We start from the raw sequence: 13,745 nt of genomic DNA on the forward strand, positions 1-13,745 counted from the left end.
GTCTCGCTCACAAATCCCTCCACAAACTTAAATTGGTCCAGAATTCAGCTGCCTGCATCATTACTCGAACCCCCTCCATTGACCACATCACTCCTGTCCTCCAACAGCTCCACTGGCTCCCGGTCCAGTTCCGTATCAGTGAAGAGTTGAGACAGCTCCTCGGGTTTACATTAGGCATTTATATTGTAATAAGGAGGAGTAGAGGGGAAAGAAATTTTTTGAGGAAGGGAAGAAAAAGAGCAGGACCCGCAACAAATATGAATTGGACGAACACAGACATCCCCCCCCTCCGATTTTTAGTCATCTCAACTCCAATAAATTATTATGATTGAATAATATCCCAGATTAGTACGATTAAATATTTAATTGACTAAATTTTCTTAGATGTTCTACAATTTTAATAGTTATTACAATAAATATAAATAATAAACACTATTTTTATTAAAAAAATATAAATATATATTTATAAACCAAAAAATATTAAATATTAATTTAAATATTTTAAATATTCATAATTCTAACTTTAAAATCAACGGTTGTGACTGCCTTCTGTACGCATGTGCTTGTGGCATGAGCCCATGTCAAAATCTTGCATCACATTATGGTCTAGCCTGGAGTCGGGATTCTTAGGTTTGTCTTTGTTTATGATTATTTTGGTGTTCCTCTATGGGCTTTTTTTTCATTTTTATTTGCCTATGATTTATCTCGGGGGGTTGGAGTCTTCCTTCAGCCCTGTCATTCTAACGATAACTATTATGATTAGGATTTACTTACATAGCTAGGATTTTGTACAATTGTTTTGTAGATAAATTTATACATGTCTCGTCGCCAGTTCTTCCCCCTCTCCTGGTATCCACACCTATGCCCCCACTAGTGTATCATTTAATATTATTCAGTTGTGTTGAATTATCTCCTGCATATTATATTCATATACCCTTCATGGATCAGTTTCCCGCAACTAACCTTCTCCTTCCTTCTCTCTCACAATTAATATTTCCCTTACATTATTCTCTCTCACCATCTTACGACCTTCATTATTCTCCGACCACATGTCATTCTTCTGCTATCTTCGGCACATCATCTATTCCTTCAAACTTATATTCTCCTACGCCCGCGCGGTCCCAATCATGCATCCTGACCCTCCACATTGTGCTCTTGACGCCTTAATAGGTGTTATTCTGTGTTTTCCCATATGTGTGTCCTGGGACTTTGTTATTGGCTGAGGGTGATGTATTGTTACCTCATGTGTCAGAATAAACAGAGCCTTCCCGCCTTTCCTCGCCTGATACTGCCTTGCTCTTCTCACTGGCATGAGCACCATTAATACCACCGGTTGTCAGAGAGGCTTGCTCTCCCAGTGCTGTACACACCTCTCCGCTGCTCCTTTACCCCTATTGCTTGTGTTTGATCCCCTGGAATAATTTTAATATTTCATCAACTTATCAACTGCTGAGATTTTTCTTCGGATAATATTTCCTATCATGATGGTCTCTAGCCTTAGGTCGGCGCGGCTGGAAGTGAGGTTTGGTCGACCGGTCTATTAAGCATGCTATGCACGCCAGTGTGTCGTAGTTATTAGTTTTTTCCGACTTCGATTTTGGTATTGTGTAAATTATGAGTATGGATAAGTTAATACCAGTTTAAAATATATAATTTGATTACAACTAGCTTTCTGATTCTAGTCTTTAGTACTTTGTTACTCTTAGTAACTATTCTATTATAATATTACCGTTACTACTAATGTACTTGTGACGTTATATTTACCTATAATAACGTATATTTACTCTATCCCTCCTTTTACCTACCATTGTTTCAACCCGATGCATGATGTTCATGTGTTTTATTTCATACCTATCTATATACCATTTCTGCCCCTTATTTTCCCAAACAATGATAATCATCACCCTCACTCAGTGATTGTGGGACTCGGCTGTGCGTTTATGTTTGGAATAGCTATGGGTAATCTGATGCAGCGCTAACTGCTTTGTAGCTTCATCAATGAAATATTCCTTCTCCCTTTGAGATCACAGAATATTGCAGAATGGTCCTAAATTACAAAGGTTCTCTCGCAAAACGATGGTATTTGCTTGGCTTACTGAACCCACCTTATTTGCGCATTTATTGCCCATGTGATCTTGACATTAATATTGTGTGGATTGGTTGAGCGGTAGAGTGGTGTGCTTGCCAATCGCGATTATAGTTTGGCCTCGGTTTTCGAACCCCTGGCCTGAACCTGAACCCTGAGTTTGAGCCCAGAGGTGCTGCAGCATGTGGAGTGTAATTTGTATGTGGTCTCCTTCTGCACGCAGCCCGTGGCCTCAGTGGCCTTCCGCCGGTACTTTTGCCGTTCTTCTTTTGTACTATGCTTTTGAATTTTAGGCACTTCCTTGAGCAGTCATTTACGTCACTAGAACAGCATTCTATGCTCTTAATATAGTTCCTATAAATTTAGCTACCCCCCTCCTCCCCCCCCACTCCCCCTCTCCCCACCCCCGCCCTCCCCCCCCTCCCCTCCCTCCGGAGTCCCACTCATTATGAGTCTATTATACCCTACCAACTTGCTGCAAGCTAATGCTCCCATGCAGTACCGGACCCTGTTACCTGGTCAATGGGCATTTTAAAACTTAGTTAAACAGATCCTTTCTTATCCTAGTATCATTTACCCAATTATTTGTGTTTGATTTCGCATTTCCTAATCTGTTGTTTGCATTTGAGTCGACATAGCATCTTAATTGTGTTTGTATTTTATTATAATCACACCCAGTACCCGGGCTTGTTGTCAATCAATGACTAAAAAAAGTAATTGTGTTATTATATTATTGTTTTTGTTCTTTCTGTTTTGTCTTTTAATACCCTTTACCCTTATGCTAGGATCTTACACTTACCTAACCATATAAATAAAATATAACGATATAAAAATTAATATACAAAATAAATAAATTAGTATACATCTATAGAATTGTCTCGAGTACTGTATTATCACATATTATTTTACATTTCTAGATAAACATATAATACGATTTCAAGGTTAGGTTTTTGTTCCTTCTCAGTTTCGCTATAAATGTCAATTAACACGGACACTCCATTTCTCTTTCGTTACAAAAACATTTAAGGTTTTATATATTGTAGTTGTGTTGCTCATTCCGCCTCCATTAGATACCACGGTCTACATCTTCTTGTACCCATTGGTCTGTGGCTCAGTGGGTGTGCTCAGGTTAATGCTTCAGATAATTTGTATCGTATCATTTCCTTGCCCCTGCAGCCTTATAGCTATGGTAAGATGGATTAGTGTTACATTGCTTGTTGTTCCCCCTGTTTGATTACCGGGTTTTTTGAATATATTTCGCATGCTCACCAAACAAAGTTCGCGTATTATGTATGTAAAGGATGCACACTTTTGTTATGCTTGGTTTTCATAGTTTAAATATTCTCTCTAAGAAGTCCTGCCACAATTTACAATTATGTATGGAAATGGCCTGGCAATTACTACAAAACAGATGTGTAGTTTGATCTTATCATACTCTTTATAACTCACTTTAGCTTCTCTCAACACTTATCACATTCAGATGTACTCTTGTTTTGTGTACGGGTTAAAGGATTTTAATTAGGTATGACTTCGATGCCTATCTATAATCGTATTTCTTTGCTCTTCAGACTCATAGCATATTTATCTAAAGTCCAGGTTGACTTGCTCACCAACTCTCCGCATTGGTTCCGCGGGAGGTCACACGCATTTGACTGGGTTCACACGAGCACACGGCAACACCCTCAGACTTTCTAACGCTGAATCGTGTCAGCCCAGGTGGTCAAATTATGAAAGATGGGTTATTCTAGGTTTTGTTTACCTGTTCCGAGCCATTTTCTGTGATAGACTAGTTGTGCCTGTCAGAGACTGTGAGTCGGGCAAAGAGCGGCCTTGTCTGTGTGAATTTTCAAAATTGTCGCAAAATGAGAACATTTTTTTCACGGAGCAATCCAAGGCATTCACCGGCTTCAGGTAGGAGCCCTCTGAGGATCACAGACCCGACCGGCGGCTTACAGTATGAGCTCGGACTTATCAAACGAACACATCCCGTGCGAATCTAGTGACCAACAATCTATCCTGTAACAACCCTAGAGTGTGAGCAGCGCCGGCTGGTAGCCGTACAACTTCAGTTCATGGTAGTGGGACTCGCTCGCTGTGGTGACAGTCGACGGTTGCTCATGCGAGACCTCCGAGAAAGAGCAGCGTGTAGGACACATCGAATCTTGCTCAGAGACCCAGAGACCCAAATGGGCTTGAGTCGTCAGCGCGTTCTGAATGAGATCCATCATCTAAGCGGCGACGCAATGACATGCCCAGAGAATATATTACAACTCTCCACATCTCGGACAACAGAGCATGGGATGGAGTGAATTGAATGTGCACAAAGTGTATAACCTATTTGAGTGAAATCTGGTGTAAAAACACCATATGAGCTCTACTTATAATAATATTCTATTATATATATCTATCATCTTATTATATATATATATTAGAGATAAAATCCACCGCACTACGGCAACGGGGGCCACTATTGGCACCTCTCGCAACCTCTGTCTGCTATCTCTAACATGTTACACTGTAATACATTCATTGATGTTTTTAAAATTAACCACTAGTCTTATTCACAAAAAAAGTAAAAACAGTAAGGGGGCCAGGAGGATGCCAAGCCCAACATTGACTGAAACATTGCACCACAAGGCCCTTAAAGGCTATCTAGAATTTATGAAAACTCCAGTGGTTCTAACCCTTCTTTACCGAAGTTCGTCGGTCTGTTCGATCCTCAACATTCAATTTAACTTGGGTCCTGGTCCTACCACCAGGGACCCCCTGGACTGTTCACACAGACCCAATCTGCAGCAGCTGTTGCTGACATACTGGCCTACTGTTCTTCATGTGGCTCTCTTCAGGTTTGGGAACATTGTCTGGGTCGTTCTATATCATAAGAAAGTTAAGACCATGTAATTGTGACTGCCCTAAAAACATGTTGATACGACAACAATGCAACCAGGTTTTAATCTACAGTTTGGCACAGATCAGCTAAGACTTGATTTCTCAAGTTTTTATGCAAAAAAAAAAAATCCAAGAAAGTTGCAATTTAATGGTTTATTTTGCAAATTTTTTCCTGGCGCGCGGGCGGGCATACCCCCAGACCCCCCTAGGCCGACGAGCTCCATCCCAACTACATATAACAAATCCCAATTTAAACCTGAAGGATAAAGACCCAAAGAAATGGCTTTGTGACGTGGCACAACACCAGATGGGTTGGCCCCCACCAAAATCTCACTTCCAAGGTTTTGGGAAAAAAAGTTGCAGCCCGAGGACCTGAGCGCTACACCCTTATGACATCCTGAAAAAATATCAACCAAAATATCGTCATCCAAGGAAACATTAATCCCCCTTCCCATTTGTTGTTTTATCATGTGTATGGTTGACATGCCATCCCACCAATTTCTGTACATCACGTGCTATTCGTTTTTCAGATACACCTCCCATTTTCAATCAACATAATACAAGGCTCTCTATATTGTAGGCTCTCTTCTGATCAGTTCCACAATCCTTGGGTCTTTGTTATATGGCTCCTTATCTCAAAATACTTTCTATAAGTATTGGGGTAATTTAATTTCGGCTCTTAATTGGCAAGGTTTTAAATACAACTTTCTATCAATAATTGATCCACTGTGAGGAGGACCCCATCTCAGCCTCATCCCGAAGCTTACATGTTGCCTGAAAAAAGACTGCGAAGAATCAATGTTTCCCATCAATATATAGTATTCTATTTATATATATATGTGATCTCACGATACAGTACATATACCAAAAAAACCCCCCATGAACCTGAGACCTAAAATCTCATTGCGCATATCATGTCTCCTACAAGTTTACGTCAAATTTTGTTTTTGTTATGCAAGGAAAAGCAAAATCGCAAGCCAATCAAAACCATCAGCTTATAAATGATAGTGGGGTTTCTGGAATACTACTCTATCTGTTAAGCGGTCTCAAAGATAACTGTCCCCTTCCCCATGCATTGGATTACTGTAATAAAATGAATGACATTAAATTATCAAAATCGTCACCCCGTGCTATCATCAAAAAAATCGAATCGGGACAAAAGTTATTGTCCCAGCCCTAATTTATATGTCTGTATCATAACAGCATCAACCACCTCACCTAACCAGCCATTATTAGCGAACAACATCGCTTTCCGCGTCCCAGTCATGCTGTTTGCGAAAAATGCCTTGTTGAGCCTAGAGGGCAGAGGAGACTGGGCCGACTGTCAGGCTGATGTAGAAGCAGCACCTTTGCACCCTGAAAGAACACTTCGGTTACAACGAGGCGTACTGCCAGCAAAGCATTTGAGTAGCCCAACACGCACACCATTGATCGCATCCCCGGACGGGGCTACAACAGCAGAAGGACTCACCGGGTACTACTCATCCCACTAACAAATAGGAAAAAGAGGCTACACAATTTGAAAGGCTCACCAAAAGTGGCAGTTGAAGACTGCGAAAAATGGCGGCCTGATCAGATGACGTCTCGATTTCTGTTGAAGACATTCAGGATGTCGCACCGTTAGGGAATTTGGATGTAAACAGAATGAGAAATCGGATCAATCATGTCCCTCCTGTCTACCCTGTGCAGGCTGGTGGTGGTGGTTGTTTGTCAATGTGTGGGGATGTTTTCTTCCACACTGTAAGCCCCATTAGTTGCCAATGGGCATTCGTTTACAAGGCCACGGCCCACCCCCCCCCCCCCTTGAGCCAGGTTTCCTGGTCTATTGGTTCCATCCCTTTATGGCCATTTAATTTTGTACCTTTTTAAGATCCTCTGATGGCTCATCTACCAGCCAGGATTCTCACACCCTTTTCTCTTGCACCTATGTCACCCAAGCCGAATCAATTTCAAATCGGTTTCCGTGCCAACATCTGACCAATGAGTTCACCCCTGTACTTTAATAATGGCCCCAACAGTCACCAGATCTCAAACCCTACATTTACCGGCATCTTTGGCGAGGTGTTCTCGTCGAACGGCGCTTCAATGTACCTCTGGATGTGCATCCAAAACTTATCTCAATAAATTTTGTTAATAGCATGCTCATATTTTCCTTATCTAATTTACGGTGGCCACTAAGATTTCTCAAAGAATGCTTTCAGCACCTCTGTGGACACTCAAATGCAAACGAATTATCTTCACAGATATTGCCCCATTTTGCAACGGCAATTATAGGGTGTGTCCGGAGGGTTCCAACTAAACACCCCCGTTACTAGTCATTAGGATTGGTTTCCGAACCCAATCCTCTTTTTTTCCGTAGGTCTCCGAGCTACCTCATATTCATGTACCAAAATTAGCACCCCTGTTATTTACTCACGTTTCACAGAAGATAACTGTACAAAATAGTACTTAGTTTTTTGAAGAAAAGACCCTCATTAGACATTGTTCCTATGTTGTGGTTTTCCGTAAATGACCTATTCTAGCGGTCATCCTACTGCTCCCCTGGTTTTTTTTGGTGCACCAATCTATTCATAGGTGTATAGATGTCGTTCCCATCGTCCAGCAAACTACTACTCCAAGTGCGTTCTTCTTAGGTGAGGCCTAATGTGTTCTGCTCATTGGCTCTCAGTACACTGCCTAATTGTCCAGATCCCCTAGTAATTTAACCCCTGTCGCAATATGTTCACCACTCTCGACAAACAGTCGCCTTTAGTCGCCTACATGGTAAGCCCCACCCAACAACTGACACTTCCTTTTCCCCCGCGAAGATTGTACCCGTTTGTGAGACCCTCCACCATTTTGTCCCCCCTGGCTTCCCTGTCAATTAAACGCTCAAACAGGCCAGAAAAACCCCGCAGACGACACGTTTAATCCCATGACCCAAACTCCCCGACAAGTCCTTTCTCTTCTGTCTTAGAAAGTACCCCCCTACGGCTCATTCCAGCCGCCCCGAGACCATTGACTAACAGAACCATGAAGATTTCCTACAACCCCAGTGTGGTAATTACTACCTTAACTCTTTGCCAGGATTCCTCAGCAATCAACAGGCCTCTTTCTAACTAGAGTAGAAAAAACCCAAGTGGCCCCCCCCCTGGAGGCCGCGTTGCCAATGTCCCCCCCCATCCTCCCGAGCAACGAGAGAAGTATACTATCTCTAGCAGTCTTCAGTTGAGTCGCAACCATCAGAGCTCCCAACCACAGGTCCCCAACTAGGCACCTCTTCACCTTAAATGTAACCGCACACAAACCACCACCACCGTGTCAAAAATCTACCACGTGAAGGAGGCGCGGTCAAAGAGCCGAAACCCACCCAAGCCATCATTCTCCTCGCTAGGGCATTGGACCTCCCCCCAAGACAAAATGTATACTTGATGGCGAAAAATGCCTTACACAGCACCATTGGAAAGCGTCGCCCTCAATGACTGTCCTTTGAACAAAAGTGTTCGTGGCCCCCTCCGGATCTGAAATCCAGTTCCGTGTGAGTTTCCCCATGTTGCATATTAAAAGAAGAACGTTTTGTTGGTATTACCGCCGTGCTATAACAACCATGACAAATAGATGCACTCCCTGCGCAAGAATGTTTCCTGACTGCCAATCTCCCGTTCAAACTTTGTTTATTCGCGCTGGCATTTTTCCGGTAATCATGAGGCGCTTCTTACGGGTTGTTGCCTATGGTGCGGGGTTAAGGGGGGATGATTTTTGTGACCTACCAACCTTTGGTAAACGGGTTCATCTTGCATAAGGAGGCATAATCACATTCCATTTTGCCCCTCCTAACGCCTATTGCCCATACCCTTTTCCTTAGGTTCAGACCTTTCCATGCGCTGTTTGGACGAAACATCGTTCATTCATTTTACAACACGGACAAGGACAGCTATAATTTCCACACATCCATCCAATTTTGCCACAGAACTTAGCCTTACCTTCGACGCAAGACCTAGCAGTCAGTTTGCGCTATTCTTATCCTCTATCGGATAATTGGTGACCTCCTCCCCTTTCTTCAGTGGCCACGCCGCCAGTTACCCATGACTCTGACACCACAATCTTGAGCTGTTGTCGGGAGCCAGCTCTGGACCGTATATGGCTTTCGCCCAAGAAGTGCCCTTACAACCATATCCAACTTCCGGCGGTGAGCGCTTCCTGGCGCCAGCCCCGTCCCCGGCGCCCCGGTCTCCCTTGACACATTTCCCCCCCCAGTATTTAACTCCACAACACCACATATACAGCTACCCGCGTACCATCGCCAATAGGTCTGCCAACTGCTTTGTAATTGCTTGCACAATGGATTGGATTCTTTGACAAAGAACACCGTCCTTTGATTGTACCAACAAAAAACATCTCTCAGTTCATAATGACAATATCATTTTATTTTTCATACACTGGTCCCCCCAATTTGGCACTGCGGCTACGCTATGTTACTATTCATTTCATAACTTAGCCCTTCCCCATGGTGGTGCAATAGGAAAATCTGTTTGGTGACCCATTCAACATTCCCCCCCGTCCCCTTGATTACTTCCCCCGGTTAGTATGAGATTGAGATCCCCCCCACCTTTCCGACCCCCCCCTTCGACCCGTATTCCCCGCATGACCCTTCGACTTCGACCCGTCCGACCGAGAACATACACCCCCTCCCGCATCACTAGATACCTGATGTCACATTTTTAATCTGTAAAACTAGTTTTAGTGTTTTCCCCGTGACATTTTCTCACCTTGCTCCATAGAAATGGCCACCTCCTTTTTGTTCTGAACTGCTCGTCGCCTCCCCCCTTTCGAGATTTGAAGTCAGCTTAGTTCCCTTTCCCCTTCCCCTGGCTTGTTTCGTTGTTTATCGGTATGCCCTTGTTATATTTGTTTTGTTTCCTGTTTTTTCCCTCTTACGAAAACGTCGCCCCTTCTACACGTGTGGTTCTCGTGTCCGCTTTGATGTTCATAACTCTTAGCTGAAGTAAATTCGACTTTCCCTCCGCGCCCCCGCTGTACGCATTTTGTTTTCTCTAACCATATTTGTTCCTCTATGGGGCAGCGCACGTTATGACAACTGGGAAAGGCCCCCACCTCTCTGTTCGGACACGTTAATGGTAACATATCCAACTTGATGATGACGTGGATCGCTGTTACCTCCCAACCGTGTCTCTTGTCTAATTTGCCCCTTTCAACCCCGGTCCTCAGCTAGGATTCTTATCGCACCACAACAAGCCCATCCCCCTTCCTACCAAATCCCCCCCCGTTCCCCCCCGCACTTCTACCCCTCCCCTCCCCACCGCCCTCCCTCCCCAGCCCCCCCCGCCCACCCCGCTCCCCCACCCCTATAGACTTCTCATCTTCTTTCCCCCACTCCTCCCTTCCGATGTAAGCTTACCGACTTTGTTTGTGTCCCTTTTATTACTACCTTTACCACCACATGCTGAGCCATGTCTTCAGCCTCCTTTTGACGTATATTCGCGGTCATGCAAATGTTCTTGCCGGTTCCCCTTCCCCACTCAACTAATCTACCACTTTCGCCTCCACCCTCGTATCACCCCGTCCCCACCCCTCCACTAACCCCCCTCTCCACCCCCATTATCCAGTTGAATTGGTTTCCACCCCCCCCCTCCCTCTCCATCCTCCTCCTCACCATGTCCCCTTTCAATTCCACTTCCCACCACTACCCCCCTGCCCCCCCCCCTCTCCCCCTCGCCGCCCGTGCAGATTTAAACCTATACCATATGGCCCGGACAATATTTCCCACCACCTGCCCTCTCCTCCACCACAAGACTTCACCTCCTGCTTGTGACACAAGGTTTGGATTATTAGCAACTTTCCACACGTTTTCTTCGCACACACGCCAAAAGCCGATCTAATTTGGAACTTAAAGCTGACTGCTCTGGGCCCCGTCACCCCCATCCGGATCTTTCCCTCTACAGCAGTCCCATGGCCAACTCCCAATCAACCCTACCTGACCATTTTATTCCTCTTTCATCCTACAGTGTTTAAAACTCATTTTGTTTCTCTCTCCCATACTCTAACCCCAACCTTTAAAATACCACGCCTCCTATTTCATTCGGGAAATCACTTTAAAGAATTAATCATACATCGCCACCACCTCCCACTATCCTTACTCCCTTCTGCCTTCCTGACACTATCAAAAGTATCATACTCCCTTCCCCCGGTCCCTTCCTTTACTTGAATCGGGTCTGATTACAACACTGGACTCCATAATATTCTCAACTCTCTTGCACCGTTGAAACAACAGATTTGGTTCTTTCTCCTTCTCCGCCCCTTGTGCTTCACTCACCACCGATATTGCGTCTCATGAAAGCCCACTTCTTTCTTCTTTTTTTCCCCCCTTACACGGTCTTTCTGGCAACTGTGAACGTTCCCTCCATGTGGAACAATTCTGGTCTCACGATTCATAAGAAATGTGTTTAATATACAACCACATCCTAGTTTACTTAAATTTGGACATCACTATTGCTCTTTTTTTTCCTCCTTCCCTTTTTTTTCGCCTACCAAATTCCCCAGATTTTTCTTTTACTTCTTTCCGAATAATTTATCTATCAGAATTCTCGCAACACCAAAGTTTTATATCCATATCTACTTCAAGTTCCCGTTACATTCTTGATCTTTTAATCTAATGTTCACCCCAGCATTAGTTCATTGTTATTTTTTCCTCTCATCTTTTTTCACGACATTTACCCATATCCTTTTTATTTACCCTCCCCATTTTTCTCCTAATTTTCGTAATCAAATACCCGCTCTCCCTATTTTCCTCTCAGTAAACTCTTGCACACTTCTATGTCTCCCCAAATTTCATATCTCCTCTCCTTCCGTCTTACACCCAATTTCAGATCAATTCAACGAACTCACCCTCTGGATCCTTATCCTTAAGACCAACTCGATTTCGGTTTCTACTTGATCCCTTCCTCCATTCCACCTCCTTAACTTCGTTTTATAATTGCCTGCCCCCTTACACTGAGCCCTTGCGCCCCATCTTGCTCACCATCACCGACTACCAATTATCCCCCCCCAACTGGAACTCTTACCTTATTATCTTCAAAAAGGAGTGCCTTTTTCAACTCACCCTTTATGTGAGACTCCACTACATACCCTCACAACAACCCTTCCCACCGTCCTATTTATCTCCCCCCAACCCATTCTTGACCTAACAAACACGTCCCCTGCACTCTCAACCTCCCCCACCTTAACACCCCCCCCTATGACCACATTTTTAAACCGGTCCTCCCTCCCCTCCCCTACACAGTTACAGCTCCCAAGCGCTTCCATGACCACCCTCCATACATGCACTGACTAACACAGGCAATTCGAAACTCAAAAATCTCATTCTTTTACGCCCATCTCCCTTTAATGAGCCACGCATCGATTCGGCCATCTTCTCCCCTTCCTCCCTCACCTTCATCCTCATGACCTCCTAGACCCTCTCTCTTTTGATCCTTTTCCAGTGACAGGCATTTGACACACATACGGTTTAATTTTACCAACCATCCCCTCCCCCTCATTATAGGCCATTTACCTCTCCCATTATCGACCACTCCCCCACCAACTCACTTCCTACCCCCGTCATTTTCTCCTGCCCCTTATCGCTTATTTTCACGTGGCACTCTGTTGCCTTCTTCCCCTACTTTACCCGGGTTTTTTTCCCTTTCTTTTTTTGTCCCCTGTTGGCCCTTTTTTTGGCCCCTCTTTCTACCCCCGGTTCACAACGATCTTCCCGCCCCCGCTCCCAACATTTACCACATTTTACTCTTCCACCTCGTTACCTTCTGATTCCCCCCCGTCATGCCCACCCCCACGTTTTCCTCTCCCACCCCTCCCTCCCCTTCCCTATCCCCACTATTGACCCCTTTTTCTTGGTCCTCATTCCGTTTTTCTCTTCTTTTCGTCACTGCCCCCCACCTCTCCTTTACAGTCAACCACCCTTTTTTACCCCAAACTCCCTCAAATATTCCTTTCGCATCATTTTAACCCCCCAGTTGATATTAAAACCCCTCTCCTTTCTATCACCATATAACTTCTTCACTGATCCTCTTTATTCGTTTTTTTTCTCTTTTCTCCACATATTTTGCTCACCCCTTCCACCCCCCACTCCCTTTCTCATTCCTTTCCTCCCTGCTTCTTTTTCCCCCCTGTCCCTTTTTTCACTTTCTCCATCTCATTTTTCTCTCCCCCCTCCCCCTAACGTTATCCATTTTTTCACCCCCTTTCCGCACCCACCCCCTCCATTTCCCTTTATTCGCAACCTCCCGTCTGCACCATTCTGGTTTCCTCCCCACACTGCTTAGTCCCACTTACTTTTCACTTTTCTTCTTCCTCCGTTTTTTTTCTGTCCCCCCGCCGTTTTAGTTTTGCCTATAACCTCACTCCCCTCGCACATCTTCTTCTTTTGCTCTTTCCTCTATCTAAACGGCCAGCCATTAAATTATCTCTCCCCTACTCCCCAGCTGTTAGCACTTTACTCACCCCCTCTCCTCCCCCCGTCCCCGTTCCCAGCCAACCTTCCCCTCTTCCTTTTCTTTTCATTAATACCCTCCCTTCCTGTTCCCCCCAGAAGCATTTCATTCGTCCCGCCTTCCCCTGCACGTCCCTGTTCTTATGCCCGTAATCCCTCACATAACCCCACCATCCAACCCCTCCTTTCCCCCCGCCTCCCCCCACTACACCCACGACAACTATTGACCTTTTGCCATTCCCCCATCACATCACAACTCCAAATACATCTGTTCAAACTTGCCTC

Source organism: Etheostoma spectabile, chromosome 9 (assembly GCF_008692095.1).
Source record: "Etheostoma spectabile isolate EspeVRDwgs_2016 chromosome 9, UIUC_Espe_1.0, whole genome shotgun sequence".
Lineage (NCBI taxonomy): Eukaryota > Metazoa > Chordata > Actinopteri > Perciformes > Percidae > Etheostoma > Etheostoma spectabile.